The sequence below is a fragment of the Rana temporaria genome, chromosome 6, assembly GCF_905171775.1.
Source record: "Rana temporaria chromosome 6, aRanTem1.1, whole genome shotgun sequence".
In the NCBI taxonomy this organism is placed as follows: Eukaryota; Metazoa; Chordata; class Amphibia; order Anura; family Ranidae; genus Rana; species Rana temporaria.
Window position 1 is genome coordinate 141,548,343 of NC_053494.1, and position 20,000 is coordinate 141,568,342.

At 54.8% G+C, this 20,000-nt stretch overlaps 101 non-coding genes across 101 annotated transcripts; all 101 read right to left on the bottom strand.

Moving 5' to 3' along the window:
- Positions 1–33: 33 nt before the first annotated feature.
- Positions 34–105, bottom strand: TRNAC-GCA. The gene has a single exon. It is a non-coding gene; the product is annotated as a tRNA-Cys (tRNA).
- Positions 106–218: 113 nt separating this feature from the next.
- On the bottom strand, positions 219–290 carry TRNAC-GCA. The gene has a single exon. It is a non-coding gene; the product is annotated as a tRNA-Cys (tRNA).
- Positions 291–403: 113 nt separating this feature from the next.
- On the bottom strand, positions 404–475 carry TRNAC-GCA. The gene has a single exon. It is a non-coding gene; the product is annotated as a tRNA-Cys (tRNA).
- Positions 476–589: 114 nt separating this feature from the next.
- Positions 590–661, bottom strand: TRNAC-GCA. Its single transcript has one exon. It is a non-coding gene; the product is annotated as a tRNA-Cys (tRNA).
- Positions 662–774: 113 nt separating this feature from the next.
- TRNAC-GCA lies at positions 775–846 on the bottom strand. Its single transcript has one exon. It is a non-coding gene; the product is annotated as a tRNA-Cys (tRNA).
- A 114-nt stretch (positions 847–960) lies between these two features.
- On the bottom strand, positions 961–1,032 carry TRNAC-GCA. Its single transcript has one exon. It is a non-coding gene; the product is annotated as a tRNA-Cys (tRNA).
- Positions 1,033–1,146: 114 nt separating this feature from the next.
- TRNAC-GCA lies at positions 1,147–1,218 on the bottom strand. Its single transcript has one exon. It is a non-coding gene; the product is annotated as a tRNA-Cys (tRNA).
- Positions 1,219–1,330: 112 nt separating this feature from the next.
- TRNAC-GCA lies at positions 1,331–1,402 on the bottom strand. The gene has a single exon. It is a non-coding gene; the product is annotated as a tRNA-Cys (tRNA).
- Positions 1,403–1,517: 115 nt separating this feature from the next.
- Positions 1,518–1,589, bottom strand: TRNAC-GCA. The gene has a single exon. It is a non-coding gene; the product is annotated as a tRNA-Cys (tRNA).
- A 114-nt stretch (positions 1,590–1,703) lies between these two features.
- Positions 1,704–1,775, bottom strand: TRNAC-GCA. The gene has a single exon. It is a non-coding gene; the product is annotated as a tRNA-Cys (tRNA).
- A 113-nt stretch (positions 1,776–1,888) lies between these two features.
- TRNAC-GCA lies at positions 1,889–1,960 on the bottom strand. Its single transcript has one exon. It is a non-coding gene; the product is annotated as a tRNA-Cys (tRNA).
- Positions 1,961–2,074: 114 nt separating this feature from the next.
- TRNAC-GCA lies at positions 2,075–2,146 on the bottom strand. The gene has a single exon. It is a non-coding gene; the product is annotated as a tRNA-Cys (tRNA).
- Positions 2,147–2,259: 113 nt separating this feature from the next.
- Positions 2,260–2,331, bottom strand: TRNAC-GCA. The gene has a single exon. It is a non-coding gene; the product is annotated as a tRNA-Cys (tRNA).
- A 115-nt stretch (positions 2,332–2,446) lies between these two features.
- Positions 2,447–2,518, bottom strand: TRNAC-GCA. The gene has a single exon. It is a non-coding gene; the product is annotated as a tRNA-Cys (tRNA).
- Positions 2,519–2,632: 114 nt separating this feature from the next.
- TRNAC-GCA lies at positions 2,633–2,704 on the bottom strand. Its single transcript has one exon. It is a non-coding gene; the product is annotated as a tRNA-Cys (tRNA).
- Positions 2,705–2,817: 113 nt separating this feature from the next.
- On the bottom strand, positions 2,818–2,889 carry TRNAC-GCA. Its single transcript has one exon. It is a non-coding gene; the product is annotated as a tRNA-Cys (tRNA).
- A 115-nt stretch (positions 2,890–3,004) lies between these two features.
- TRNAC-GCA lies at positions 3,005–3,076 on the bottom strand. The gene has a single exon. It is a non-coding gene; the product is annotated as a tRNA-Cys (tRNA).
- Positions 3,077–3,188: 112 nt separating this feature from the next.
- Positions 3,189–3,260, bottom strand: TRNAC-GCA. The gene has a single exon. It is a non-coding gene; the product is annotated as a tRNA-Cys (tRNA).
- A 115-nt stretch (positions 3,261–3,375) lies between these two features.
- TRNAC-GCA lies at positions 3,376–3,447 on the bottom strand. Its single transcript has one exon. It is a non-coding gene; the product is annotated as a tRNA-Cys (tRNA).
- A 116-nt stretch (positions 3,448–3,563) lies between these two features.
- Positions 3,564–3,635, bottom strand: TRNAC-GCA. Its single transcript has one exon. It is a non-coding gene; the product is annotated as a tRNA-Cys (tRNA).
- Positions 3,636–3,748: 113 nt separating this feature from the next.
- On the bottom strand, positions 3,749–3,820 carry TRNAC-GCA. Its single transcript has one exon. It is a non-coding gene; the product is annotated as a tRNA-Cys (tRNA).
- A 113-nt stretch (positions 3,821–3,933) lies between these two features.
- TRNAC-GCA lies at positions 3,934–4,005 on the bottom strand. The gene has a single exon. It is a non-coding gene; the product is annotated as a tRNA-Cys (tRNA).
- A 114-nt stretch (positions 4,006–4,119) lies between these two features.
- On the bottom strand, positions 4,120–4,191 carry TRNAC-GCA. The gene has a single exon. It is a non-coding gene; the product is annotated as a tRNA-Cys (tRNA).
- A 113-nt stretch (positions 4,192–4,304) lies between these two features.
- Positions 4,305–4,376, bottom strand: TRNAC-GCA. Its single transcript has one exon. It is a non-coding gene; the product is annotated as a tRNA-Cys (tRNA).
- A 114-nt stretch (positions 4,377–4,490) lies between these two features.
- TRNAC-GCA lies at positions 4,491–4,562 on the bottom strand. Its single transcript has one exon. It is a non-coding gene; the product is annotated as a tRNA-Cys (tRNA).
- Positions 4,563–4,674: 112 nt separating this feature from the next.
- Positions 4,675–4,746, bottom strand: TRNAC-GCA. Its single transcript has one exon. It is a non-coding gene; the product is annotated as a tRNA-Cys (tRNA).
- A 114-nt stretch (positions 4,747–4,860) lies between these two features.
- Positions 4,861–4,932, bottom strand: TRNAC-GCA. The gene has a single exon. It is a non-coding gene; the product is annotated as a tRNA-Cys (tRNA).
- Positions 4,933–5,045: 113 nt separating this feature from the next.
- Positions 5,046–5,117, bottom strand: TRNAC-GCA. The gene has a single exon. It is a non-coding gene; the product is annotated as a tRNA-Cys (tRNA).
- Positions 5,118–5,232: 115 nt separating this feature from the next.
- TRNAC-GCA lies at positions 5,233–5,304 on the bottom strand. The gene has a single exon. It is a non-coding gene; the product is annotated as a tRNA-Cys (tRNA).
- Positions 5,305–5,418: 114 nt separating this feature from the next.
- TRNAC-GCA lies at positions 5,419–5,490 on the bottom strand. The gene has a single exon. It is a non-coding gene; the product is annotated as a tRNA-Cys (tRNA).
- A 112-nt stretch (positions 5,491–5,602) lies between these two features.
- TRNAC-GCA lies at positions 5,603–5,674 on the bottom strand. Its single transcript has one exon. It is a non-coding gene; the product is annotated as a tRNA-Cys (tRNA).
- Positions 5,675–5,786: 112 nt separating this feature from the next.
- Positions 5,787–5,858, bottom strand: TRNAC-GCA. The gene has a single exon. It is a non-coding gene; the product is annotated as a tRNA-Cys (tRNA).
- Positions 5,859–5,973: 115 nt separating this feature from the next.
- Positions 5,974–6,045, bottom strand: TRNAC-GCA. Its single transcript has one exon. It is a non-coding gene; the product is annotated as a tRNA-Cys (tRNA).
- A 114-nt stretch (positions 6,046–6,159) lies between these two features.
- On the bottom strand, positions 6,160–6,231 carry TRNAC-GCA. The gene has a single exon. It is a non-coding gene; the product is annotated as a tRNA-Cys (tRNA).
- Positions 6,232–6,344: 113 nt separating this feature from the next.
- TRNAC-GCA lies at positions 6,345–6,416 on the bottom strand. Its single transcript has one exon. It is a non-coding gene; the product is annotated as a tRNA-Cys (tRNA).
- A 116-nt stretch (positions 6,417–6,532) lies between these two features.
- On the bottom strand, positions 6,533–6,604 carry TRNAC-GCA. The gene has a single exon. It is a non-coding gene; the product is annotated as a tRNA-Cys (tRNA).
- Positions 6,605–6,715: 111 nt separating this feature from the next.
- On the bottom strand, positions 6,716–6,787 carry TRNAC-GCA. The gene has a single exon. It is a non-coding gene; the product is annotated as a tRNA-Cys (tRNA).
- A 111-nt stretch (positions 6,788–6,898) lies between these two features.
- Positions 6,899–6,970, bottom strand: TRNAC-GCA. Its single transcript has one exon. It is a non-coding gene; the product is annotated as a tRNA-Cys (tRNA).
- Positions 6,971–7,083: 113 nt separating this feature from the next.
- Positions 7,084–7,155, bottom strand: TRNAC-GCA. The gene has a single exon. It is a non-coding gene; the product is annotated as a tRNA-Cys (tRNA).
- A 114-nt stretch (positions 7,156–7,269) lies between these two features.
- Positions 7,270–7,341, bottom strand: TRNAC-GCA. The gene has a single exon. It is a non-coding gene; the product is annotated as a tRNA-Cys (tRNA).
- A 115-nt stretch (positions 7,342–7,456) lies between these two features.
- TRNAC-GCA lies at positions 7,457–7,528 on the bottom strand. The gene has a single exon. It is a non-coding gene; the product is annotated as a tRNA-Cys (tRNA).
- Positions 7,529–7,641: 113 nt separating this feature from the next.
- On the bottom strand, positions 7,642–7,713 carry TRNAC-GCA. Its single transcript has one exon. It is a non-coding gene; the product is annotated as a tRNA-Cys (tRNA).
- A 113-nt stretch (positions 7,714–7,826) lies between these two features.
- On the bottom strand, positions 7,827–7,898 carry TRNAC-GCA. Its single transcript has one exon. It is a non-coding gene; the product is annotated as a tRNA-Cys (tRNA).
- A 113-nt stretch (positions 7,899–8,011) lies between these two features.
- Positions 8,012–8,084, bottom strand: TRNAC-GCA. The gene has a single exon. It is a non-coding gene; the product is annotated as a tRNA-Cys (tRNA).
- A 114-nt stretch (positions 8,085–8,198) lies between these two features.
- Positions 8,199–8,270, bottom strand: TRNAC-GCA. Its single transcript has one exon. It is a non-coding gene; the product is annotated as a tRNA-Cys (tRNA).
- A 115-nt stretch (positions 8,271–8,385) lies between these two features.
- Positions 8,386–8,457, bottom strand: TRNAC-GCA. The gene has a single exon. It is a non-coding gene; the product is annotated as a tRNA-Cys (tRNA).
- A 116-nt stretch (positions 8,458–8,573) lies between these two features.
- TRNAC-GCA lies at positions 8,574–8,645 on the bottom strand. Its single transcript has one exon. It is a non-coding gene; the product is annotated as a tRNA-Cys (tRNA).
- Positions 8,646–8,759: 114 nt separating this feature from the next.
- TRNAC-GCA lies at positions 8,760–8,831 on the bottom strand. Its single transcript has one exon. It is a non-coding gene; the product is annotated as a tRNA-Cys (tRNA).
- A 111-nt stretch (positions 8,832–8,942) lies between these two features.
- TRNAC-GCA lies at positions 8,943–9,014 on the bottom strand. Its single transcript has one exon. It is a non-coding gene; the product is annotated as a tRNA-Cys (tRNA).
- A 110-nt stretch (positions 9,015–9,124) lies between these two features.
- On the bottom strand, positions 9,125–9,196 carry TRNAC-GCA. The gene has a single exon. It is a non-coding gene; the product is annotated as a tRNA-Cys (tRNA).
- Positions 9,197–9,311: 115 nt separating this feature from the next.
- On the bottom strand, positions 9,312–9,383 carry TRNAC-GCA. The gene has a single exon. It is a non-coding gene; the product is annotated as a tRNA-Cys (tRNA).
- A 116-nt stretch (positions 9,384–9,499) lies between these two features.
- TRNAC-GCA lies at positions 9,500–9,571 on the bottom strand. The gene has a single exon. It is a non-coding gene; the product is annotated as a tRNA-Cys (tRNA).
- Positions 9,572–9,683: 112 nt separating this feature from the next.
- Positions 9,684–9,755, bottom strand: TRNAC-GCA. Its single transcript has one exon. It is a non-coding gene; the product is annotated as a tRNA-Cys (tRNA).
- Positions 9,756–9,873: 118 nt separating this feature from the next.
- TRNAC-GCA lies at positions 9,874–9,945 on the bottom strand. The gene has a single exon. It is a non-coding gene; the product is annotated as a tRNA-Cys (tRNA).
- A 118-nt stretch (positions 9,946–10,063) lies between these two features.
- TRNAC-GCA lies at positions 10,064–10,135 on the bottom strand. The gene has a single exon. It is a non-coding gene; the product is annotated as a tRNA-Cys (tRNA).
- A 105-nt stretch (positions 10,136–10,240) lies between these two features.
- Positions 10,241–10,312, bottom strand: TRNAC-GCA. The gene has a single exon. It is a non-coding gene; the product is annotated as a tRNA-Cys (tRNA).
- A 113-nt stretch (positions 10,313–10,425) lies between these two features.
- Positions 10,426–10,497, bottom strand: TRNAC-GCA. The gene has a single exon. It is a non-coding gene; the product is annotated as a tRNA-Cys (tRNA).
- Positions 10,498–10,607: 110 nt separating this feature from the next.
- TRNAC-GCA lies at positions 10,608–10,679 on the bottom strand. Its single transcript has one exon. It is a non-coding gene; the product is annotated as a tRNA-Cys (tRNA).
- Positions 10,680–10,789: 110 nt separating this feature from the next.
- Positions 10,790–10,861, bottom strand: TRNAC-GCA. The gene has a single exon. It is a non-coding gene; the product is annotated as a tRNA-Cys (tRNA).
- A 117-nt stretch (positions 10,862–10,978) lies between these two features.
- Positions 10,979–11,050, bottom strand: TRNAC-GCA. Its single transcript has one exon. It is a non-coding gene; the product is annotated as a tRNA-Cys (tRNA).
- Positions 11,051–11,164: 114 nt separating this feature from the next.
- On the bottom strand, positions 11,165–11,236 carry TRNAC-GCA. The gene has a single exon. It is a non-coding gene; the product is annotated as a tRNA-Cys (tRNA).
- Positions 11,237–11,352: 116 nt separating this feature from the next.
- On the bottom strand, positions 11,353–11,424 carry TRNAC-GCA. The gene has a single exon. It is a non-coding gene; the product is annotated as a tRNA-Cys (tRNA).
- Positions 11,425–11,535: 111 nt separating this feature from the next.
- On the bottom strand, positions 11,536–11,607 carry TRNAC-GCA. The gene has a single exon. It is a non-coding gene; the product is annotated as a tRNA-Cys (tRNA).
- Positions 11,608–11,724: 117 nt separating this feature from the next.
- Positions 11,725–11,796, bottom strand: TRNAC-GCA. Its single transcript has one exon. It is a non-coding gene; the product is annotated as a tRNA-Cys (tRNA).
- Positions 11,797–11,910: 114 nt separating this feature from the next.
- TRNAC-GCA lies at positions 11,911–11,982 on the bottom strand. The gene has a single exon. It is a non-coding gene; the product is annotated as a tRNA-Cys (tRNA).
- Positions 11,983–12,097: 115 nt separating this feature from the next.
- TRNAC-GCA lies at positions 12,098–12,169 on the bottom strand. The gene has a single exon. It is a non-coding gene; the product is annotated as a tRNA-Cys (tRNA).
- Positions 12,170–12,286: 117 nt separating this feature from the next.
- TRNAC-GCA lies at positions 12,287–12,358 on the bottom strand. The gene has a single exon. It is a non-coding gene; the product is annotated as a tRNA-Cys (tRNA).
- A 109-nt stretch (positions 12,359–12,467) lies between these two features.
- Positions 12,468–12,539, bottom strand: TRNAC-GCA. The gene has a single exon. It is a non-coding gene; the product is annotated as a tRNA-Cys (tRNA).
- Positions 12,540–12,651: 112 nt separating this feature from the next.
- Positions 12,652–12,723, bottom strand: TRNAC-GCA. Its single transcript has one exon. It is a non-coding gene; the product is annotated as a tRNA-Cys (tRNA).
- A 116-nt stretch (positions 12,724–12,839) lies between these two features.
- Positions 12,840–12,911, bottom strand: TRNAC-GCA. Its single transcript has one exon. It is a non-coding gene; the product is annotated as a tRNA-Cys (tRNA).
- Positions 12,912–13,026: 115 nt separating this feature from the next.
- TRNAC-GCA lies at positions 13,027–13,098 on the bottom strand. The gene has a single exon. It is a non-coding gene; the product is annotated as a tRNA-Cys (tRNA).
- A 115-nt stretch (positions 13,099–13,213) lies between these two features.
- TRNAC-GCA lies at positions 13,214–13,285 on the bottom strand. Its single transcript has one exon. It is a non-coding gene; the product is annotated as a tRNA-Cys (tRNA).
- A 118-nt stretch (positions 13,286–13,403) lies between these two features.
- On the bottom strand, positions 13,404–13,475 carry TRNAC-GCA. The gene has a single exon. It is a non-coding gene; the product is annotated as a tRNA-Cys (tRNA).
- Positions 13,476–13,586: 111 nt separating this feature from the next.
- Positions 13,587–13,658, bottom strand: TRNAC-GCA. Its single transcript has one exon. It is a non-coding gene; the product is annotated as a tRNA-Cys (tRNA).
- Positions 13,659–13,769: 111 nt separating this feature from the next.
- On the bottom strand, positions 13,770–13,841 carry TRNAC-GCA. The gene has a single exon. It is a non-coding gene; the product is annotated as a tRNA-Cys (tRNA).
- A 113-nt stretch (positions 13,842–13,954) lies between these two features.
- On the bottom strand, positions 13,955–14,026 carry TRNAC-GCA. Its single transcript has one exon. It is a non-coding gene; the product is annotated as a tRNA-Cys (tRNA).
- Positions 14,027–14,139: 113 nt separating this feature from the next.
- On the bottom strand, positions 14,140–14,211 carry TRNAC-GCA. The gene has a single exon. It is a non-coding gene; the product is annotated as a tRNA-Cys (tRNA).
- Positions 14,212–14,519: 308 nt separating this feature from the next.
- Positions 14,520–14,591, bottom strand: TRNAC-GCA. The gene has a single exon. It is a non-coding gene; the product is annotated as a tRNA-Cys (tRNA).
- Positions 14,592–14,706: 115 nt separating this feature from the next.
- Positions 14,707–14,778, bottom strand: TRNAC-GCA. The gene has a single exon. It is a non-coding gene; the product is annotated as a tRNA-Cys (tRNA).
- Positions 14,779–14,890: 112 nt separating this feature from the next.
- Positions 14,891–14,962, bottom strand: TRNAC-GCA. Its single transcript has one exon. It is a non-coding gene; the product is annotated as a tRNA-Cys (tRNA).
- A 115-nt stretch (positions 14,963–15,077) lies between these two features.
- Positions 15,078–15,149, bottom strand: TRNAC-GCA. Its single transcript has one exon. It is a non-coding gene; the product is annotated as a tRNA-Cys (tRNA).
- A 114-nt stretch (positions 15,150–15,263) lies between these two features.
- On the bottom strand, positions 15,264–15,335 carry TRNAC-GCA. The gene has a single exon. It is a non-coding gene; the product is annotated as a tRNA-Cys (tRNA).
- A 110-nt stretch (positions 15,336–15,445) lies between these two features.
- Positions 15,446–15,517, bottom strand: TRNAC-GCA. Its single transcript has one exon. It is a non-coding gene; the product is annotated as a tRNA-Cys (tRNA).
- A 118-nt stretch (positions 15,518–15,635) lies between these two features.
- On the bottom strand, positions 15,636–15,707 carry TRNAC-GCA. Its single transcript has one exon. It is a non-coding gene; the product is annotated as a tRNA-Cys (tRNA).
- Positions 15,708–15,830: 123 nt separating this feature from the next.
- Positions 15,831–15,902, bottom strand: TRNAC-GCA. The gene has a single exon. It is a non-coding gene; the product is annotated as a tRNA-Cys (tRNA).
- Positions 15,903–16,202: 300 nt separating this feature from the next.
- TRNAC-GCA lies at positions 16,203–16,274 on the bottom strand. The gene has a single exon. It is a non-coding gene; the product is annotated as a tRNA-Cys (tRNA).
- A 111-nt stretch (positions 16,275–16,385) lies between these two features.
- TRNAC-GCA lies at positions 16,386–16,457 on the bottom strand. The gene has a single exon. It is a non-coding gene; the product is annotated as a tRNA-Cys (tRNA).
- Positions 16,458–16,573: 116 nt separating this feature from the next.
- On the bottom strand, positions 16,574–16,645 carry TRNAC-GCA. The gene has a single exon. It is a non-coding gene; the product is annotated as a tRNA-Cys (tRNA).
- A 119-nt stretch (positions 16,646–16,764) lies between these two features.
- Positions 16,765–16,836, bottom strand: TRNAC-GCA. Its single transcript has one exon. It is a non-coding gene; the product is annotated as a tRNA-Cys (tRNA).
- A 108-nt stretch (positions 16,837–16,944) lies between these two features.
- Positions 16,945–17,016, bottom strand: TRNAC-GCA. The gene has a single exon. It is a non-coding gene; the product is annotated as a tRNA-Cys (tRNA).
- Positions 17,017–17,128: 112 nt separating this feature from the next.
- TRNAC-GCA lies at positions 17,129–17,200 on the bottom strand. The gene has a single exon. It is a non-coding gene; the product is annotated as a tRNA-Cys (tRNA).
- Positions 17,201–17,698: 498 nt separating this feature from the next.
- Positions 17,699–17,770, bottom strand: TRNAC-GCA. The gene has a single exon. It is a non-coding gene; the product is annotated as a tRNA-Cys (tRNA).
- Positions 17,771–18,251: 481 nt separating this feature from the next.
- TRNAC-GCA lies at positions 18,252–18,323 on the bottom strand. Its single transcript has one exon. It is a non-coding gene; the product is annotated as a tRNA-Cys (tRNA).
- Positions 18,324–18,431: 108 nt separating this feature from the next.
- TRNAC-GCA lies at positions 18,432–18,505 on the bottom strand. Its single transcript has one exon. It is a non-coding gene; the product is annotated as a tRNA-Cys (tRNA).
- Positions 18,506–18,802: 297 nt separating this feature from the next.
- On the bottom strand, positions 18,803–18,874 carry TRNAC-GCA. Its single transcript has one exon. It is a non-coding gene; the product is annotated as a tRNA-Cys (tRNA).
- A 114-nt stretch (positions 18,875–18,988) lies between these two features.
- TRNAC-GCA lies at positions 18,989–19,060 on the bottom strand. The gene has a single exon. It is a non-coding gene; the product is annotated as a tRNA-Cys (tRNA).
- A 108-nt stretch (positions 19,061–19,168) lies between these two features.
- On the bottom strand, positions 19,169–19,240 carry TRNAC-GCA. The gene has a single exon. It is a non-coding gene; the product is annotated as a tRNA-Cys (tRNA).
- Positions 19,241–19,347: 107 nt separating this feature from the next.
- On the bottom strand, positions 19,348–19,419 carry TRNAC-GCA. Its single transcript has one exon. It is a non-coding gene; the product is annotated as a tRNA-Cys (tRNA).
- A 112-nt stretch (positions 19,420–19,531) lies between these two features.
- TRNAC-GCA lies at positions 19,532–19,603 on the bottom strand. Its single transcript has one exon. It is a non-coding gene; the product is annotated as a tRNA-Cys (tRNA).
- Positions 19,604–19,715: 112 nt separating this feature from the next.
- On the bottom strand, positions 19,716–19,787 carry TRNAC-GCA. Its single transcript has one exon. It is a non-coding gene; the product is annotated as a tRNA-Cys (tRNA).
- Positions 19,788–19,908: 121 nt separating this feature from the next.
- On the bottom strand, positions 19,909–19,980 carry TRNAC-GCA. The gene has a single exon. It is a non-coding gene; the product is annotated as a tRNA-Cys (tRNA).
- Positions 19,981–20,000: the final 20 nt, after the last annotated feature.

The following is a 20,000-nucleotide window of genomic DNA, read 5'->3' on the forward strand; positions in this document are numbered from 1 at the left end:
CCTTTCGGAGCGACCGCGGGCAAAACGCTGTGGAGGGGGCACCCGGAGTTGAACCGAGGACCTCTCGATCTGCAGTCGAATGCTCTGCCACTGAGCTATACCCCCCTTGCCTTCTCCTCACAGTTTTTTTTTTTTTTTTTAATGAACCGGCTCAACGGCGTCGTTAAAGACACTCGCCGGCTCTCCCTTTCGGAGCGACCGCGGGCAAAACGCTGTGGAGGGGGCACCCGGAGTTGAACCGAGGACCTCTCGATCTGCAGTCGAATGCTCTGCCACTGAGCTATACCCCCCTTGCCTTCTCCTCACAGTTTTTTTTTTTTTTTTTAATGAACCGGCTCAACGGCGTCGTTAAAGACACTCGCCGGCTCTCCCTTTCGGAGCGACCGCGGGCAAAACGCTGTGGAGGGGGCACCCGGAGTTGAACCGAGGACCTCTCGATCTGCAGTCGAATGCTCTGCCACTGAGCTATACCCCCCTTGCCTTCTCCTCACAGTTTTTTTTTTTTTTTTTTAATGAACCGGCTCAACGGCGTCATTAAAGACACTCGCCGGCTCTCCCTTTCGGAGCGACCGCGGGCAAAACGCTGTGGAGGGGGCACCCGGAGTTGAACCGAGGACCTCTCGATCTGCAGTCGAATGCTCTGCCACTGAGCTATACCCCCCTTGCCTTCTCCTCACAGTTTTTTTTTTTTTTTTTAATGAACCGGCTCAACGGCGTCGTTAAAGACACTCGCCGGCTCTCCCTTTCGGAGCGACCGCGGGCAAAACGCTGTGGAGGGGGCACCCGGAGTTGAACCGAGGACCTCTCGATCTGCAGTCGAATGCTCTGCCACTGAGCTATACCCCCCTTGCCTTCTCCTCACAGTTTTTTTTTTTTTTTTTTAATGAACCGGCTCAACGGCGTCATTAAAGACACTCGCCGGCTCTCCCTTTCGGAGCGACCGCGGGCAAAACGCTGTGGAGGGGGCACCCGGAGTTGAACCGAGGACCTCTCGATCTGCAGTCGAATGCTCTGCCACTGAGCTATACCCCCCTTGCCTTCTCCTCACAGTTTTTTTTTTTTTTTTTTAATGAACCGGCTCAACGGCGTCGTTAAAGACACTCGCCGGCTCTCCCTTTCGGAGCGACCGCGGGCAAAACGCTGTGGAGGGGGCACCCGGAGTTGAACCGAGGACCTCTCGATCTGCAGTCGAATGCTCTGCCACTGAGCTATACCCCCCTTGCCTTCTCCTCACAGTTTTTTTTTTTTTTTTAATGATCCGGCTCAACGGCGTCGTTAAAGACACTCGCCGGCTCTCCCTTTCGGAGCGACCGCGGGCAAAACGCTGTGGAGGGGGCACCCGGAGTTGAACCGAGGACCTCTCGATCTGCAGTCGAATGCTCTGCCACTGAGCTATACCCCCCTTGCCTTCTCCTCACAGTTTTTTTTTTTTTTTTTTTAATGAACCGGCTCAACGGCGTCGTTAAAGACACTCGCCGGCTCTCCCTTTCGGAGCGACCGCGGGCAAAACGCTGTGGAGGGGGCACCCGGAGTTGAACCGAGGACCTCTCGATCTGCAGTCGAATGCTCTGCCACTGAGCTATACCCCCCTTGCCTTCTCCTCACAGTTTTTTTTTTTTTTTTTTAATGAACCGGCTCAACGGCGTCGTTAAAGACACTCGCCGGCTCTCCCTTTCGGAGCGACCGCGGGCAAAACGCTGTGGAGGGGGCACCCGGAGTTGAACCGAGGACCTCTCGATCTGCAGTCGAATGCTCTGCCACTGAGCTATACCCCCCTTGCCTTCTCCTCACAGTTTTTTTTTTTTTTTTTAATGAACCGGCTCAACGGCGTCGTTAAAGACACTCGCCGGCTCTCCCTTTCGGAGCGACCGCGGGCAAAACGCTGTGGAGGGGGCACCCGGAGTTGAACCGAGGACCTCTCGATCTGCAGTCGAATGCTCTGCCACTGAGCTATACCCCCCTTGCCTTCTCCTCACAGTTTTTTTTTTTTTTTTTTAATGAACCGGCTCAACGGCGTCGTTAAAGACACTCGCCGGCTCTCCCTTTCGGAGCGACCGCGGGCAAAACGCTGTGGAGGGGGCACCCGGAGTTGAACCGAGGACCTCTCGATCTGCAGTCGAATGCTCTGCCACTGAGCTATACCCCCCTTGCCTTCTCCTCACAGTTTTTTTTTTTTTTTTTAATGAACCGGCTCAACGGCGTCGTTAAAGACACTCGCCGGCTCTCCCTTTCGGAGCGACCGCGGGCAAAACGCTGTGGAGGGGGCACCCGGAGTTGAACCGAGGACCTCTCGATCTGCAGTCGAATGCTCTGCCACTGAGCTATACCCCCCTTGCCTTCTCCTCACAGTTTTTTTTTTTTTTTTTTTAATGAACCGGCTCAACGGCGTCGTTAAAGACACTCGCCGGCTCTCCCTTTCGGAGCGACCGCGGGCAAAACGCTGTGGAGGGGGCACCCGGAGTTGAACCGAGGACCTCTCGATCTGCAGTCGAATGCTCTGCCACTGAGCTATACCCCCCTTGCCTTCTCCTCACAGTTTTTTTTTTTTTTTTTTAATGAACCGGCTCAACGGCGTCGTTAAAGACACTCGCCGGCTCTCCCTTTCGGAGCGACCGCGGGCAAAACGCTGTGGAGGGGGCACCCGGAGTTGAACCGAGGACCTCTCGATCTGCAGTCGAATGCTCTGCCACTGAGCTATACCCCCCTTGCCTTCTCCTCACAGTTTTTTTTTTTTTTTTTAATGAACCGGCTCAACGGCGTCGTTAAAGACACTCGCCGGCTCTCCCTTTCGGAGCGACCGCGGGCAAAACGCTGTGGAGGGGGCACCCGGAGTTGAACCGAGGACCTCTCGATCTGCAGTCGAATGCTCTGCCACTGAGCTATACCCCCCTTGCCTTCTCCTCACAGTTTTTTTTTTTTTTTTTTTAATGAACCGGCTCAACGGCGTCGTTAAAGACACTCGCCGGCTCTCCCTTTCGGAGCGACCGCGGGCAAAACGCTGTGGAGGGGGCACCCGGAGTTGAACCGAGGACCTCTCGATCTGCAGTCGAATGCTCTGCCACTGAGCTATACCCCCCTTGCCTTCTCCTCACAGTTTTTTTTTTTTTTTTAATGATCCGGCTCAACGGCGTCGTTAAAGACACTCGCCGGCTCTCCCTTTCGGAGCGACCACGGGCAAAACGCTGTGGAGGGGGCACCCGGAGTTGAACCGAGGACCTCTCGATCTGCAGTCGAATGCTCTGCCACTGAGCTATACCCCCCTTGCCTTCTCCTCACAGTTTTTTTTTTTTTTTTTTTAATGAACCGGCTCAACGGCGTCGTTAAAGACACTCGCCGGCTCTCCCTTTCGGAGCGACCGCGGGCAAAACGCTGTGGAGGGGGCACCCGGAGTTGAACCGAGGACCTCTCGATCTGCAGTCGAATGCTCTGCCACTGAGCTATACCCCCCTTGCCTTCTCCTCACAGTTTTTTTTTTTTTTTTTTTTAATGAACCGGCTCAACGGCGTCGTTAAAGACACTCGCCGGCTCTCCCTTTCGGAGCGACCGCGGGCAAAACGCTGTGGAGGGGGCACCCGGAGTTGAACCGAGGACCTCTCGATCTGCAGTCGAATGCTCTGCCACTGAGCTATACCCCCCTTGCCTTCTCCTCACAGTTTTTTTTTTTTTTTTTAATGAACCGGCTCAACGGCGTCGTTAAAGACACTCGCCGGCTCTCCCTTTCGGAGCGACCGCGGGCAAAACGCTGTGGAGGGGGCACCCGGAGTTGAACCGAGGACCTCTCGATCTGCAGTCGAATGCTCTGCCACTGAGCTATACCCCCCTTGCCTTCTCCTCACAGTTTTTTTTTTTTTTTTTAATGAACCGGCTCAACGGCGTCGTTAAAGACACTCGCCGGCTCTCCCTTTCGGAGCGACCGCGGGCAAAACGCTGTGGAGGGGGCACCCGGAGTTGAACCGAGGACCTCTCGATCTGCAGTCGAATGCTCTGCCACTGAGCTATACCCCCCTTGCCTTCTCCTCACAGTTTTTTTTTTTTTTTTTTAATGAACCGGCTCAACGGCGTCGTTAAAGACACTCGCCGGCTCTCCCTTTCGGAGCGACCGCGGGCAAAACGCTGTGGAGGGGGCACCCGGAGTTGAACCGAGGACCTCTCGATCTGCAGTCGAATGCTCTGCCACTGAGCTATACCCCCCTTGCCTTCTCCTCACAGTTTTTTTTTTTTTTTTTAATGAACCGGCTCAACGGCGTCGTTAAAGACACTCGCCGGCTCTCCCTTTCGGAGCGACCGCGGGCAAAACGCTGTGGAGGGGGCACCCGGAGTTGAACCGAGGACCTCTCGATCTGCAGTCGAATGCTCTGCCACTGAGCTATACCCCCCTTGCCTTCTCCTCACAGTTTTTTTTTTTTTTTTTTAATGAACCGGCTCAACGGCGTCGTTAAAGACACTCGCCGGCTCTCCCTTTCGGAGCGACCGCGGGCAAAACGCTGTGGAGGGGGCACCCGGAGTTGAACCGGGGACCTCTCGATCTGCAGTCGAATGCTCTGCCACTGAGCTACACCCCCCTTGCCTTCTCCTCACAGTTTTTTTTTTTTTTTTAATGAACCGGCTCAACGGCGTCGTTAAAGACACTCGCCGGCTCTCCCTTTCGGAGCGACCGCGGGCAAAACGCTGTGGAGGGGGCACCCGGAGTTGAACCGAGGACCTCTCGATCTGCAGTCGAATGCTCTGCCACTGAGCTATACCCCCCTTGCCTTCTCCTCACAGTTTTTTTTTTTTTTTTTTTATGAACCGGCTCAACGGCGTCGTTAAAGACACTCGCCGGCTCTCCCTTTCGGAGCGACCGCGGGCAAAACGCTGTGGAGGGGGCACCCGGAGTTGAACCGAGGACCTCTCGATCTGCAGTCGAATGCTCTGCCACTGAGCTATACCCCCCTTGCCTTCTCCTCACAGTTTTTTTTTTTTTTTTTAATGAACCGGCTCAACGGCGTCGTTAAAGACACTCGCCGGCTCTCCCTTTCGGAGCGACCGCGGGCAAAACGCTGTGGAGGGGGCACCCGGAGTTGAACCGAGGACCTCTCGATCTGCAGTCGAATGCTCTGCCACTGAGCTATACCCCCCTTGCCTTCTCCTCACCGTTTTTTTTTTTTTTTTTTTAATGAACCGGCTCAACGGCGTCGTTAAAGACACTCGCCGGCTCTCCCTTTCGGAGCGACCGCGGGCAAAACGCTGTGGAGGGGGCACCCGGAGTTGAACCGAGGACCTCTCGATCTGCAGTCGAATGCTCTGCCACTGAGCTATACCCCCCTTGCCTTCTCCTCACAGTTTTTTTTTTTTTTTTTTAATGAACCGGCTCAACGGCGTCGTTAAAGACACTCGCCGGCTCTCCCTTTCGGAGCGACCGCGGGCAAAACGCTGTGGAGGGGGCACCCGGAGTTGAACCGAGGACCTCTCGATCTGCAGTCGAATGCTCTGCCACTGAGCTATACCCCCCTTGCCTTCTCCTCACAGTTTTTTTTTTTTTTTTAATGAACCGGCTCAACGGCGTCGTTAAAGACACTCGCCGGCTCTCCCTTTCGGAGCGACCGCGGGCAAAACGCTGTGGAGGGGGCACCCGGAGTTGAACCGAGGACCTCTCGATCTGCAGTCGAATGCTCTGCCACTGAGCTATACCCCCCTTGCCTTCTCCTCACAGTTTTTTTTTTTTTTTTAATGAACCGGCTCAACGGCGTCGTTAAAGACACTCGCCGGCTCTCCCTTTCGGAGCGACCGCGGGCAAAACGCTGTGGAGGGGGCACCCGGAGTTGAACCGAGGACCTCTCGATCTGCAGTCGAATGCTCTGCCACTGAGCTATACCCCCTTGCCTTCTCCTCACAGTTTTTTTTTTTTTTTTTTTTAATGAACCGGCTCAACGGCGTCGTTAAAGACACTCGCCGGCTCTCCCTTTCGGAGCGACCGCGGGCAAAACGCTGTGGAGGGGGCACCCGGAGTTGAACCGAGGACCTCTCGATCTGCAGTCGAATGCTCTGCCACTGAGCTATACCCCCCTTGCCTTCTCCTCACAGTTTTTTTTTTTTTTTTTTAATGAACCGGCTCAACGGCGTCGTTAAAGACACTCGCCGGCTCTCCCTTTCGGAGCGACCGCGGGCAAAACGCTGTGGAGGGGGCACCCGGAGTTGAACCGAGGACCTCTCGATCTGCAGTCGAATGCTCTGCCACTGAGCTATACCCCCCTTGCCTTCTCCTCACAGTTTTTTTTTTTTTTTTTAATGAACCGGCTCAACGGCGTCGTTAAAGACACTCGCCGGCTCTCCCTTTCGGAGCGACCGCGGGCAAAACGCTGTGGAGGGGGCACCCGGAGTTGAACCGAGGACCTCTCGATCTGCAGTCGAATGCTCTGCCACTGAGCTATACCCCCCTTGCCTTCTCCTCACAGTTTTTTTTTTTTTTTTTTTTAATGAACCGGCTCAACGGCGTCGTTAAAGACACTCGCCGGCTCTCCCTTTCGGAGCGACCGCGGGCAAAACGCTGTGGAGGGGGCACCCGGAGTTGAACCGAGGACCTCTCGATCTGCAGTCGAATGCTCTGCCACTGAGCTATACCCCCCTTGCCTTCTCCTCACAGTTTTTTTTTTTTTTTAATGAACCGGCTCAACGGCGTCGTTAAAGACACTCGCCGGCTCTCCCTTTCGGAGCGACCGCGGGCAAAACGCTGTGGAGGGGGCACCCGGAGTTGAACCGAGGACCTCTCGATCTGCAGTCGAATGCTCTGCCACTGAGCTATACCCCCCTTGCCTTCTCCTCACAGTTTTTTTTTTTTTTTAATGAACCGGCTCAACGGCGTCGTTAAAGACACTCGCCGGCTCTCCCTTTCGGAGCGACCGCGGGCAAAACGCTGTGGAGGGGGCACCCGGAGTTGAACCGAGGACCTCTCGATCTGCAGTCGAATGCTCTGCCACTGAGCTATACCCCCCTTGCCTTCTCCTCACAGTTTTTTTTTTTTTTTTTAATGAACCGGCTCAACGGCGTCGTTAAAGACACTCGCCGGCTCTCCCTTTCGGAGCGACCGCGGGCAAAACGCTGTGGAGGGGGCACCCGGAGTTGAACCGAGGACCTCTCGATCTGCAGTCGAATGCTCTGCCACTGAGCTATACCCCCCTTGCCTTCTCCTCACAGTTTTTTTTTTTTTTTTTTAATGAACCGGCTCAACGGCGTCGTTAAAGACACTCCCCGGCTCTCCCTTTCGGAGCGACCGCGGGCAAAACGCTGTGGAGGGGGCACCCGGAGTTGAACCGAGGACCTCTCGATCTGCAGTCGAATGCTCTGCCACTGAGCTATACCCCCCTTGCCTTCTCCTCACAGTTTTTTTTTTTTTTTTTTTAATGAACCGGCTCAACGGCGTCGTTAAAGACACTCGCCGGCTCTCCCTTTCGGAGCGACCGCGGGCAAAACGCTGTGGAGGGGGCACCCGGAGTTGAACCGAGGACCTCTCGATCTGCAGTCGAATGCTCTGCCACTGAGCTATACCCCCCTTGCCTTCTCCTCACAGTTTTTTTTTTTTTTTTTTATGAACCGGCTCAACGGCGTCGTTAAAGACACTCGCCGGCTCTCCCTTTCGGAGCGACCATGGGAAAAACGCTGTGGAGGGGGCACCCGGAGTTGAACCGAGGACCTCTCGATCTGCAGTCGAATGCTCTGCCACTGAGCTATACCCCCCTTGCCTTCTCCTCACAGTTTTTTTTTTTTTTTTTAATGAACCGGCTCAACGGCGTCGTTAAAGACACTCGCCGGCTCTCCCTTTCGGAGCGACCGCGGGCAAAACGCTGTGGAGGGGGCACCCGGAGTTGAACCGAGGACCTCTCGATCTGCAGTCGAATGCTCTGCCACTGAGCTATACCCCCCTTGCCTTCTCCTCACAGTTTTTTTTTTTTTTTTTAATGAACCGGCTCAACGGCGTCGTTAAAGACACTCGCCGGCTCTCCCTTTCGGAGCGACCGCGGGCAAAACGCTGTGGAGGGGGCACCCGGAGTTGAACCGAGGACCTCTCGATCTGCAGTCGAATGCTCTGCCACTGAGCTATACACCCCTTGCCTTCTCCTCACAGTTTTTTTTTTTTTTTTTTTAATGAACCGGCTCAACGGCGTCGTTAAAGACACTCGCCGGCTCTCCCTTTCGGAGCGACCGCGGGCAAAACGCTGTGGAGGGGGCACCCGGAGTTGAACCGAGGACCTCTCGATCTGCAGTCGAATGCTCTGCCACTGAGCTATACCCCCCTTGCCTTCTCCTCACAGTTTTTTTTTTTTTTTTTTTAATGAACCGGCTCAACGGCGTCGTTAAAGACACTCGCCGGCTCTCCCTTTCGGAGCGACCGCGGGCAAAACGCTGTGGAGGGGGCACCCGGAGTTGAACCGAGGACCTCTCGATCTGCAGTCGAATGCTCTGCCACTGAGCTATACCCCCCTTGCCTTCTCCTCACAGTTTTTTTTTTTTTTTTTTTTAATGAACCGGCTCAACGGCGTCGTTAAAGACACTCGCCGGCTCTCCCTTTCGGAGCGACCGCGGGCAAAACGCTGTGGAGGGGGCACCCGGAGTTGAACCGAGGACCTCTCGATCTGCAGTCGAATGCTCTGCCACTGAGCTATACCCCCCTTGCCTTCTCCTCACAGTTTTTTTTTTTTTTTTTTAATGAACCGGCTCAACGGCGTCGTTAAAGACACTCGCCGGCTCTCCCTTTCGGAGCGACCGCGGGCAAAACGCTGTGGAGGGGGCACCCGGAGTTGAACCGAGGACCTCTCGATCTGCAGTCGAATGCTCTGCCACTGAGCTATACCCCCCTTGCCTTCTCCTCACAGTTTTTTTTTTTTTTTAATGAACCGGCTCAACGGCGTCGTTAAAGACACTCGCCGGCTCTCCCTTTCGGAGCGACCGCGGGCAAAACGCTGTGGAGGGGGCACCCGGAGTTGAACCGAGGACCTCTCGATCTGCAGTCGAATGCTCTGCCACTGAGCTATACCCCCCTTGCCTTCTCCTCACAGTTTTTTTTTTTTTTAATGAACCGGCTCAACGGCGTCGTTAAAGACACTCGCCGGCTCTCCCTTTCGGAGCGACCGCGGGCAAAACGCTGTGGAGGGGGCACCCGGAGTTGAACCGAGGACCTCTCGATCTGCAGTCGAATGCTCTGCCACTGAGCTATACCCCCCTTGCCTTCTCCTCACCGTTTTTTTTTTTTTTTTTTTAATGAACCGGCTCAACGGCGTCGTTAAAGACACTCGCCGGCTCTCCCTTTCGGAGCGACCGCGGGCAAAACGCTGTGGAGGGGGCACCCGGAGTTGAACCGAGGACCTCTCGATCTGCAGTCGAATGCTCTGCCACTGAGCTATACCCCCCTTGCCTTCTCCTCACAGTTTTTTTTTTTTTTTTTTTTAATGAACCGGCTCAACGGCGTCGTTAAAGACACTCGCCGGCTCTCCCTTTCGGAGCGACCGCGGGCAAAACGCTGTGGAGGGGGCACCCGGAGTTGAACCGAGGACCTCTCGATCTGCAGTCGAATGCTCTGCCACTGAGCTATACCCCCCTTGCCTTCTCCTCACAGTTTTTTTTTTTTTTTTAATGAACCGGCTCAACGGCGTCGTTAAAGACACTCGCCGGCTCTCCCTTTCGGAGCGACCGCGGGCAAAACGCTGTGGAGGGGGCACCCGGAGTTGAACCGAGGACCTCTCGATCTGCAGTCGAATGCTCTGCCACTGAGCTATACCCCCCTTGCCTTCTCCTCACAGTTTTTTTTTTTTTTTTTTTTTTAATGAACCGGCTCAACGGCGTCGTTAAAGACACTCGCCGGCTCTACCTTTTCGGAGCGACCGCAACAAAACGCTGTGGAGGGGGCACCCGGAGTTGAACCGAGGACCTCTCGATCTGCAGTCGAATGCTCTGCCACTGAGCTATACCCCCCTTGCCTTCTCCTCACAGTTTTTTTTTTTTTTTTTTTTTTAATGAACCGGCTCAACGGCGTCGTTAAAAACACTCGCCGGCTCTCCCTTTCGGAGCGACCGCGGGCAAAACGCTGTGGAGGGGGCACCCGGAGTTGAACCGAGGACCTCTCGATCTGCAGTCGAATGCTCTGCCACTGAGCTATACCCCCTTGCCTTCTCCTCACAGTTTTTTTTTTAATGAACCGGCTCAACGGCGTCGTTAAAGACACTCGCCGGCTCTCCCTTTCGGAGCGACCGCGGGCAAAACGCTGTGGAGGGGGCACCCGGAGTTGAACCGAGGACCTCTCGATCTGCAGTCGAATGCTCTGCCACTGAGCTATACCCCCCTTGCCTTCTCCTCACAGTTTTTTTTTTTTTTTTTAATGAACCGGCTCAACGGCGTCGTTAAAGACACTCGCCGGCTCTCCCTTTCGGAGCGACCGCGGGCAAAACGCTGTGGAGGGGGCACCCGGAGTTGAACCGAGGACCTCTCGATCTGCAGTCGAATGCTCTGCCACTGAGCTATACCCCCCTTGCCTTCTCCTCACAGTTTTTTTTTTTTTTAATGAACCGGCTCAACGGCGTCGTTAAAGACACTCGCCGGCTCTCCCTTTCGGAGCGACCGCGGGCAAAACGCTGTGGAGGGGGCACCCGGAGTTGAACCGAGGACCTCTCGATCTGCAGTCGAATGCTCTGCCACTGAGCTATACCCCCCTTGCCTTCTCCTCACAGTTTTTTTTTTTTTTAATGAACCGGCTCAACGGCGTCGTTAAAGACACTCGCCGGCTCTCCCTTTCGGAGCGACCGCGGGCAAAACGCTGTGGAGGGGGCACCCGGAGTTGAACCGAGGACCTCTCGATCTGCAGTCGAATGCTCTGCCACTGAGCTATACCCCCCTTGCCTTCTCCTCACAGTTTTTTTTTTTTTTTTTTTTTAATGAACCGGCTCAACGGCGTCGTTAAAGACACTCGCCGGCTCTCCCTTTCGGAGCGACCGCGGGCAAAACGCTGTGGAGGGGGCACCCGGAGTTGAACCGAGGACCTCTCGATCTGCAGTCGAATGCTCTGCCACTGAGCTATACCCCCCTTGCCTTCTCCTCACAGTTTTTTTTTTTTTTTTTTAATGAACCGGCTCAACGGCGTCGTTAAAGACACTCGCCGGCTCTCCCTTTCGGAGCGACCGCGGGCAAAACGCTGTGGAGGGGGCACCCGGAGTTGAACCGAGGACCTCTCGATCTGCAGTCGAATGCTCTGCCACTGAGCTATACCCCCCTTGCCTTCTCCTCACAGTTTTTTTTTTTTTTTTTTTTAATGAACCGGCTCAACGGCGTCGTTAAAGACACTCGCCGGCTCTCCCTTTCGGAGCGACCGCGGGCAAAACGCTGTGGAGGGGGCACCCGGAGTTGAACCGAGGACCTCTCGATCTGCAGTCGAATGCTCTGCCACTGAGCTATACCCCCCTTGCCTTCTCCTCACAGTTTTTTTTTTTTTTTAATGAACCGGCTCAACGGCGTCGTTAAAGACACTCGCCGGCTCTCCCTTTCGGAGCGACCGCGGGCAAAACGCTGTGGAGGGGGCACCCGGAGTTGAACCGAGGACCTCTCGATCTGCAGTCGAATGCTCTGCCACTGAGCTATACCCCCCTTGCCTTCTCCTCACAGTTTTTTTTTTTTTTTTTTTTTAATGAACCGGCTCAACGGCGTCGTTAAAGACACTCGCCGGCTCTCCCTTTCGGAGCGACCGCGGGCAAAACGCTGTGGAGGGGGCACCCGGAGTTGAACCGAGGACCTCTCGATCTGCAGTCGAATGCTCTGCCACTGAGCTATACCCCCCTTGCCTTCTCCTCACAGTTTTTTTTTTTTTTTTTTAATGAACCGGCTCAACGGCGTCGTTAAAGACACTCGCCGGCTCTCCCTTTCGGAGCGACCGCGGGCAAAACGCTGTGGAGGGGGCACCCGGAGTTGAACCGAGGACCTCTCGATCTGCAGTCGAATGCTCTGCCACTGAGCTATACCCCCCTTGCCTTCTCCTCACAGTTTTTTTTTTTTTTTTTTTAATGAACCGGCTCAACGGCGTCGTTAAAGACACTCGCCGGCTCTCCCTTTCGGAGCGACCGCGGGCAAAACGCTGTGGAGGGGGCACCCGGAGTTGAACCGAGGACCTCTCGATCTGCAGTCGAATGCTCTGCCACTGAGCTATACCCCCCTTGCCTTCTCCTCACAGTTTTTTTTTTTTTTTTTTTTTAATGAACCGGCTCAACGGCGTCGTTAAAGACACTCGCCGGCTCTCCCTTTCGGAGCGACCGCGGGCAAAACGCTGTGGAGGGGGCACCCGGAGTTGAACCGAGGACCTCTCGATCTGCAGTCGAATGCTCTGCCACTGAGCTATACCCCCCTTGCCTTCTCCTCACAGTTTTTTTTTTTTTAATGAACCGGCTCAACGGCGTCGTTAAAGACACTCGCCGGCTCTCCCTTTCGGAGCGACCGCGGGCAAAACGCTGTGGAGGGGGCACCCGGAGTTGAACCGAGGACCTCTCGATCTGCAGTCGAATGCTCTGCCACTGAGCTATACCCCCCTTGCCTTCTCCTCACAGTTTTTTTTTTTTTTTTAATGAACCGGCTCAACGGCGTCGTTAAAGACACTCGCCGGCTCTCCCTTTCGGAGCGACCGCGGGCAAAACGCTGTGGAGGGGGCACCCGGAGTTGAACCGAGGACCTCTCGATCTGCAGTCGAATGCTCTGCCACTGAGCTATACCCCCCTTGCCTTCTCCTCACAGTTTTTTTTTTTTTTTTTTTTAATGAACCGGCTCAACGGCGTCGTTAAAGACACTCGCCGGCTCTCCCTTTCGGAGCGACCGCGGGCAAAACGCTGTGGAGGGGGCACCCGGAGTTGAACCGAGGACCTCTCGATCTGCAGTCGAATGCTCTGCCACTGAGCTATACCCCCCTTGCCTTCTCCTCACAGTTTTTTTTTTTTTTTTTTTAATGAACCGGCTCAACGGCGTCGTTAAAGACACTCGCCGGCTCTCCCTTTCGGAGCGACCGCGGGCAAAACGCTGTGGAGGGGGCACCCGGAGTTGAACCGAGGACCTCTCGATCTGCAGTCGAATGCTCTGCCACTGAGCTATACCCCCCTTGCCTTCTCCTCACAGTTTTTTTTTTTTTTTTTTTAATGAACCGGCTCAACGGCGTCGTTAAAGACACTCGCCGGCTCTCCCTTTCGGAGCGACCGCGGGCAAAACGCTGTGGAGGGGGCACCCGGAGTTGAACCGAGGACCTCTCGATCTGCAGTCGAATGCTCTGCCACTGAGCTATACCCCCCTTGCCTTCTCCTCACAGTTTTTTTTTTTTTTTTTTTTTTAATGAACCGGCTCAACGGCGTCGTTAAAGACACTCGCCGGCTCTCCCTTTCGGAGCGACCGCGGGCAAAACGCTGTGGAGGGGGCACCCGGAGTTGAACCGAGGACCTCTCGATCTGCAGTCGAATGCTCTGCCACTGAGCTATACCCCCCCTTGCCTTCTCCTCACAGTTTTTTTTTTTTTTAATGAACCGGCTCAACGGCGTCGTTAAAGACACTCGCCGGCTCTCCCTTTCGGAGCGACCGCGGGCAAAACGCTGTGGAGGGGGCACCCGGAGTTGAACCGAGGACCTCTCGATCTGCAGTCGAATGCTCTGCCACTGAGCTATACCCCCCTTGCCTTCTCCTCACAGTTTTTTTTTTTTTTTTATGAACCGGCTCAACGGCGTCGTTAAAGACACTCGCCGGCTCTCCCTTTCGGAGCGACCGCGGGCAAAACGCTGTGGAGGGGGCACCCGGAGTTGAACCGAGGACCTCTCGATCTGCAGTCGAATGCTCTGCCACTGAGCTATACCCCCCTTGCCTTCTCCTCACAGTTTTTTTTTTTTTTTTTAATGAACCGGCTCAACGGCGTCGTTAAAGACACTCGCCGGCTCTCCCTTTCGGAGCGACCGCGGGCAAAACGCTGTGGAGGGGGCACCCGGAGTTGAACCGAGGACCTCTCGATCTGCAGTCGAATGCTCTGCCACTGAGCTATACCCCCCTTGCCTTCTCCTCACAGTTTTTTTTTTTTTTTTTAATGAACCGGCTCAACGGCGTCGTTAAAGACACTCGCCGGCTCTCCCTTTCGGAGCGACCGCGGGCAAAACGCTGTGGAGGGGGCACCCGGAGTTGAACCGAGGACCTCTCGATCTGCAGTCGAATGCTCTGCCACTGAGCTATACCCCCCCCCCCCCTTGCCTTCTCCTCACAGTTTTTTTTTTTTTTTTTTTTTTAATGAACCGGCTCAACGGCGTCGTTAAAGACACTCGCCGGCTCTCCCTTTCGGAGCGACCGCGGGCAAAACGCTGTGGAGGGGGCACCAGGAGTTGAACCGAGGACCTCTCGATCTGCAGTCGAATGCTCTGCCACTGAGCTATACCACCCTTGCCTTCTCCTCACAGTTTTTTTTTTTTTTTAATGAACCGGCTCAACGGCGTCGTTAAAGACACTCGCCGGCTCTCCCTTTCGGAGCGACCGCGGGCAAAACGCTGTGGAGGGGGCACCCGGAGTTGAACCGAGGACCTCTCGATCTGCAGTCGAATGCTCTGCCACTGAGCTATACCCCCCTTGCCTTCTCCTCACCGTTTTTTTTTTTTTTTTTTTAATGAACCGGCTCAACGGCGTCGTTAAAGACACTCGCCGGCTCTCCCTTTCGGAGCGACCGCGGGCAAAACGCTGTGGAGGGGGCACCCGGAGTTGAACCGAGGACCTCTCGATCTGCAGTCGAATGCTCTGCCACTGAGCTATACCCCCCTTGCCTTCTCCTCACAGTTTTTTTTTTTTTTTTTATGAACCGGCTCAACGGCGTCGTTAAAGACACTCGCCGGCTCTCCCTTTCGGAGCGACCGCGGGCAAAACGCTGTGGAGGGGGCACCCGGAGTTGAACCGAGGACCTCTCGATCTGCAGTCGAATGCTCTGCCACTGAGCTATACCCCCCTTGCCTTCTCCTCATAGTTTTTTTTTTTTTTTTTTTAATGAGCCGGCTCAACGGCGTCGTTAAAGACACTCGCCGGCTCTCCCTTTCGGAGCGACCGCGGCCAAAACGCTGTGGAGGGGGCACCCGGAGTTGAACCGAGGACCTCTCGATCTGCAGTCGAATGCTCTGCCACTGAGCTATACCCCCCTTGCCTTCTCCTCACAGTTTTTTTTTTTTTTTTTTAATGAACCGGCTCAACGGCGTCGTTAAAGACACTCGCCGGCTCTCCCTTTCGGAGCGACCGCGGGCAAAACGCTGTGGAGGGGGCACCCGGAGTTGAACCGAGGACCTCTCGATCTGCAGTCGAATGCTCTGCCACTGAGCTATACCCCCCCCTTGCCTTCTCCTCACAGTTTTTTTTTTTTAATGAACCGGCTCAACGGCGTCGTTAAAGACACTCGCCGGCTCTCCCTTTCGGAGCGACCGCGGGCAAAACGCTGTGGAGGGGGCACCCGGAGTTGAACCGAGGACCTCTCGATCTGCAGTCGAATGCTCTGCCACTGAGCTATACCCCCCTTGCCTTCTCCTCACAGTTTTTTTTTTTTTTTTTTTTTTAATGAACCGGCTCAACGGCGTCGTTAAAGACACTCGCCGGCTCTCCCTTTCGGAGCGACCGCGGGCAAAACGCTGTGGAGGGGGCACCCGGAGTTGAACCGAGGACCTCTCGATCTGCAGTCGAATGCTCTGCCACTGAGCTATACCCCCCCGACCCCTTGCCTTCTCCTCACAGTTTTTTTTTTTTTTTTTTTTAATGAACCGGCTCAACGGCGTCGTTAAAGACACTCGCCGGCTCTCCCTTTCGGAGCGACCGTGGGCAAAACGCAGTGGAGGGGGCACCCGGAGTTGAACCGAGGACCTCTCGATCTGCAGTCGAATGCTCTGCCACTGAGCTATACCCCCCTTGCCTTCTCCTCACAGTTTTTTTTTTTTTTTTTTATGAACCGGCTCAACGGCGTCGTTAAAGACACTCGCCGGCTCTCCCTTTCGGAGCGACCGCGGGCAAAACGCTATGGAGGGGGCAACCGGAGTTGAACCGAGGACCTCTCGATCTGCAGTCGAATGCTCTGCCACTGAGCTATACCCCCCTTGCCTTCTCCTCACAGTTTTTTTTTTTTTTTTTTTAATGAACCGGCTCAACGGCGTCGTTAAAGACACTCGCCGGCTCTCCCTTTCGGAGCGACCGCGGGCAAAACGCTGTGGAGGGGGCACCCGGAGTTGAACCGAGGACCTCTCGATCTGCAGTCGAATGCTCTGCCACTGAGCTATACCCCCATCGCCTTCTCCTCGCAGTTTTTTTTTTTTTTTAATGAGCCGGCTCAACGGCGTCGTTAAAGACACTCGCCGGCTCTCCCTTTCGGAGCGACCGCGGGCAAAACGCTGTGGAGGGGGCACCCGGAGTTGAACCGAGGACCTCTCGATCTGCAGTCGAATGCTCTGCCACTGAGCTATACCCCCATCGCCTTCTCCTCACAGTTTTTTTTTTTTTTTTTTTTAATGAACCGGCTCAACGGCGTCATTAAAGACACTCGCCGGCTCTCCCTTTCGGAGCGACCGCGGGCAAAACGCTGTGGAGGGGGCACCCGGAGTTGAACCGAGGACCTCTCGATCTGCAGTCGAATGCTCTGCCACTGAGCTATACCCCCTTGCCTTCTCCTCACAGTTTTATTTTTTATTTTTTTTTATTTAATGAACCGGCTCAACGGCGTCGTTAAAGACACTCGCCGGCTCTCCCTTTCGGAGCGACCGCAGCAAAACGCTGTGGAGGGGGCACCCGGAGTTGAACCGAGGACCTCTCGATCTGCAGTCGAATGCTCTGCCACTGAGCTATACCCCCCTTGCCTTCTCCTCCCCATTTTTTTTTTTAAATGAACCAGCTCAACGTCGTCGTTAAAGACACTCGCCGGCTCTCCCTTTCGGAGCGACCGCGGGCAAAATGCTGTGGAGGGGGCACCCGGAGTTGAACCAAGGACCTCTCGATCTGCAGTCGAATGCTCTGCCACTGAGCTATACCCCCCTTGCCTTCTCCTCACAGTTTTTTTAATTTTTTTAATGATCCGGCTCAACGGCGTCGTTAAAGACACTCGCCGGCTCTCCCTTTCGGAGCGACCGCGGGCAAAACGCTGTGGAGGGGGCACCCGGAGTTGAACCGAGGACCTCTCGATCTGCAGTCGAATGCTCTGCCACTGAGCTATACCCCCCTTGCCTTCTCCTCACAGTTTTTTTTTTTTTTTTTTTTTTTTTTTTTAATGAACCGGCTCAACGGCGTCGTTAAAGACACTCGCCGGCTCTCCCATTCGGAGCGACCGCGGGCAAAACGCTGTGGAGGGGGCACCCGGAGTTGAACCGAGGACCTCTTGATCTGCAGTCGAATGCTCTGCCACTGAGATATACCCCCCTTGCCTTCTCCTCACAGTTTTTTTTTTTTTTTAATGAGCCGGCTCAACGGCGTCGTTAAAGACACTCGCCGGCTCTCCCTTTCGGAGCGACCGCCGGGAAAACGCTGTGGAGGAGGCAGCCGGAGTTGAACCGAGGACCTCTCGATCTGCAGTCGAATGCTCTGCAACTGAGCTATACCCCCCTTGCCTTCTCCTCACAGTTTTTTTTTTTTTTTTTTTTTATATGAACCGGCTCAATGGAGTCGTTAAAGACACTCGCCGGCTCTCCCTTTCGGAGTGACCACGGGCAAAACGCTGTGGAGGGGGCACCCGGAGTTGAACCGAGGACCTCTCGATCTGCAGTCGAATGCTCTGCCACTGAGCTATACCCCCCTTGCCTTCTCCTCACAGTTTTTTTTTTTTTAATGAGCCGGCTCAACGGCGTCGTTAAAGACACTCGCCGGCTCTCCCTTTCGGAGCGACCGCGGGCAAAACGCTATGGAGGGGGCACCCGGAGTTGAACCGAGGACCTCTCGATGTGCAGTCGAATGCTCTGCCACTGAGCTATTCCCCCCTTGCCTTCTTCTCACAGTTTTTTTTTTTTTTTTTAATGAACCGGCTCAACGGCTTCGTTAAAGACACTCGCCGGCTCTCCCTTTCGGAGCGACCGCGGGCAAAACGCTGTGGAGGGGGCACCCGGAGTTGAACCGAGGACCTCTCGATCTGCAGTCGAATGCTCTGCCACTGAGCTATACACCCCTTGCCTTCTCCTCACAGTTTTTTTTTTTTTTTTTTTAATGAACCGGCTCAACGGCGTCGTTAAAGACACTCGCCGGCTCTCCCTTTCGGAGCGACCGCGGGCAAAACGCTGTGGAGGGGGCACCCGGAGTTGAACCGAGGACCTCTCGATCTGCAATCGAATGCTCTGCCACTGAGCTATACCCCCCTTGCCTTCTCCTCCCCGTTTTTTTTTTTTTTTAATGAACCAGCTCAACGGCGTCGTTAAAGACACTCGCCGGCTCTCCCTTTCGGAGCGACCGTGGGCAAAACGCTGTGGAGGGGCACCCGGAGTTGAACCGAGGACCTCTCGATCTGCAGTCGAATGCTCTGCCACTGAGCTATACCCCCCTTGCCTTCTCCTCACAGTTTTTTTTTTTTTTTTTAATGAACCGGCTCAACGGCGTCGTTAAAGACACTCGCCGGCTCTCCCTTTCGGAGCGACTGCGGGCAAAACGCTGTGGAGGGGGCACCCGGAGTTGAACCGAGGACCTCTCGATCTGCAGTTGAATGCTCTGCCACTGAGCTATACCCGCCTTGCCTTTTCCTCACAGTTTTTTTTTTTTTTTTAATGAGCCGGCTCAACGGCGTCGTTAAAGACACTCGCCGGCTCTCCCTTTCGGAGCGACCGCGGGCAAAACGCTGTGGAGGGGGCACCCGGAGTTGAACCGAGGACCTCTCGATCTGCAGTCGAATGCTCTGCCACTGAGCTATACCCCCCTTGCCTTCTCCTCACAATTTTTTTTTTTTTTTTTTAATGAACCGGCTCAACGGCGTCGTTAAAGACACTCGCCGGCTCTCCCTTTCGGAGCGACCGCAGGCAAAACGCTGTGGAGGGGGCACTCGGAGATGAACCGAGGACCTCTCGATCTGCAGTCGAATGCTCTGCCACTGAGCTATACCCCCCTTGCCTTCTCCTCACAGTTTTTTTTTTTTAATGATCCGGCTCAACGGCGTCGTTAAAGACACTCGCCGGCTCTCCCTTTCGGAGCGACCGCGGGCAAAACGCTGTGGAGGGGGCACCCGGAGTTGAACCGAGGACCTCTCGATCTGCAGTCGAATGCTCTGCCACTGAGCTATACCCCCTTGCCTTCTCCTCACAGTTTTTTTTTTTTAATGAACCGGCTCAACGGCGTCGTTAAAGACACTCGCCGGCTCTCCCTTTCGGAGCGACCGCGGGCAAAACGCTGTGGAGGGGGCACCCGGAGTTGAACCGAGGACCTCTCGATCTGCAGTCGAATGCTCTGCCACTGAGCTATACCCCCCTTGCCTTCTCCTCACAGTTTTTTTTTTTTTTTTAATGATCCGGCTCAACGGCGTCGTTAAAGACACTCGCCGGCTCTCCCTTTCGGAGCGACCGCGGGCAAAACGCTGTGGAGGGGGCACCCGGAGTTGAACCGAGGACCTCTCGATCTGCAGTCGAATGCTCTGCCACTGAGCTATACCCCCCTTGCCTTCTCCTCACAGTTTTTTTTTTTTTTTTAATGAACCGGCTCAACGGCGTCGTTAAAGACACTCGCCGGCTCTCCCTTTCGGAGCGACCGCGGGCAAAACGCTGTGGAGGGGGCACCCGGAGTTGAACCGAGGACCTCTCGATCTGCAGTCGAATGCTCTGCCACTGAGCTATACCCCCCTTGCCTTCTCCTCACAGTTTTTTTTTTTTTTTTTTTTTTTTTAATGAACCGGCTCAACGGCGTCGTTAAAGACACTCGCCGGCTCTCCCTTTCGGAGCGACCGCGGGCAAAACGCTGTGGAGGGGGCACCCGGATTTGAACCGAGGACCTCTCGATCTGCAGTCGAATGCTCTGCCACTGAGCTATACCCCCCTTGCCTTCTCCTCACAGTT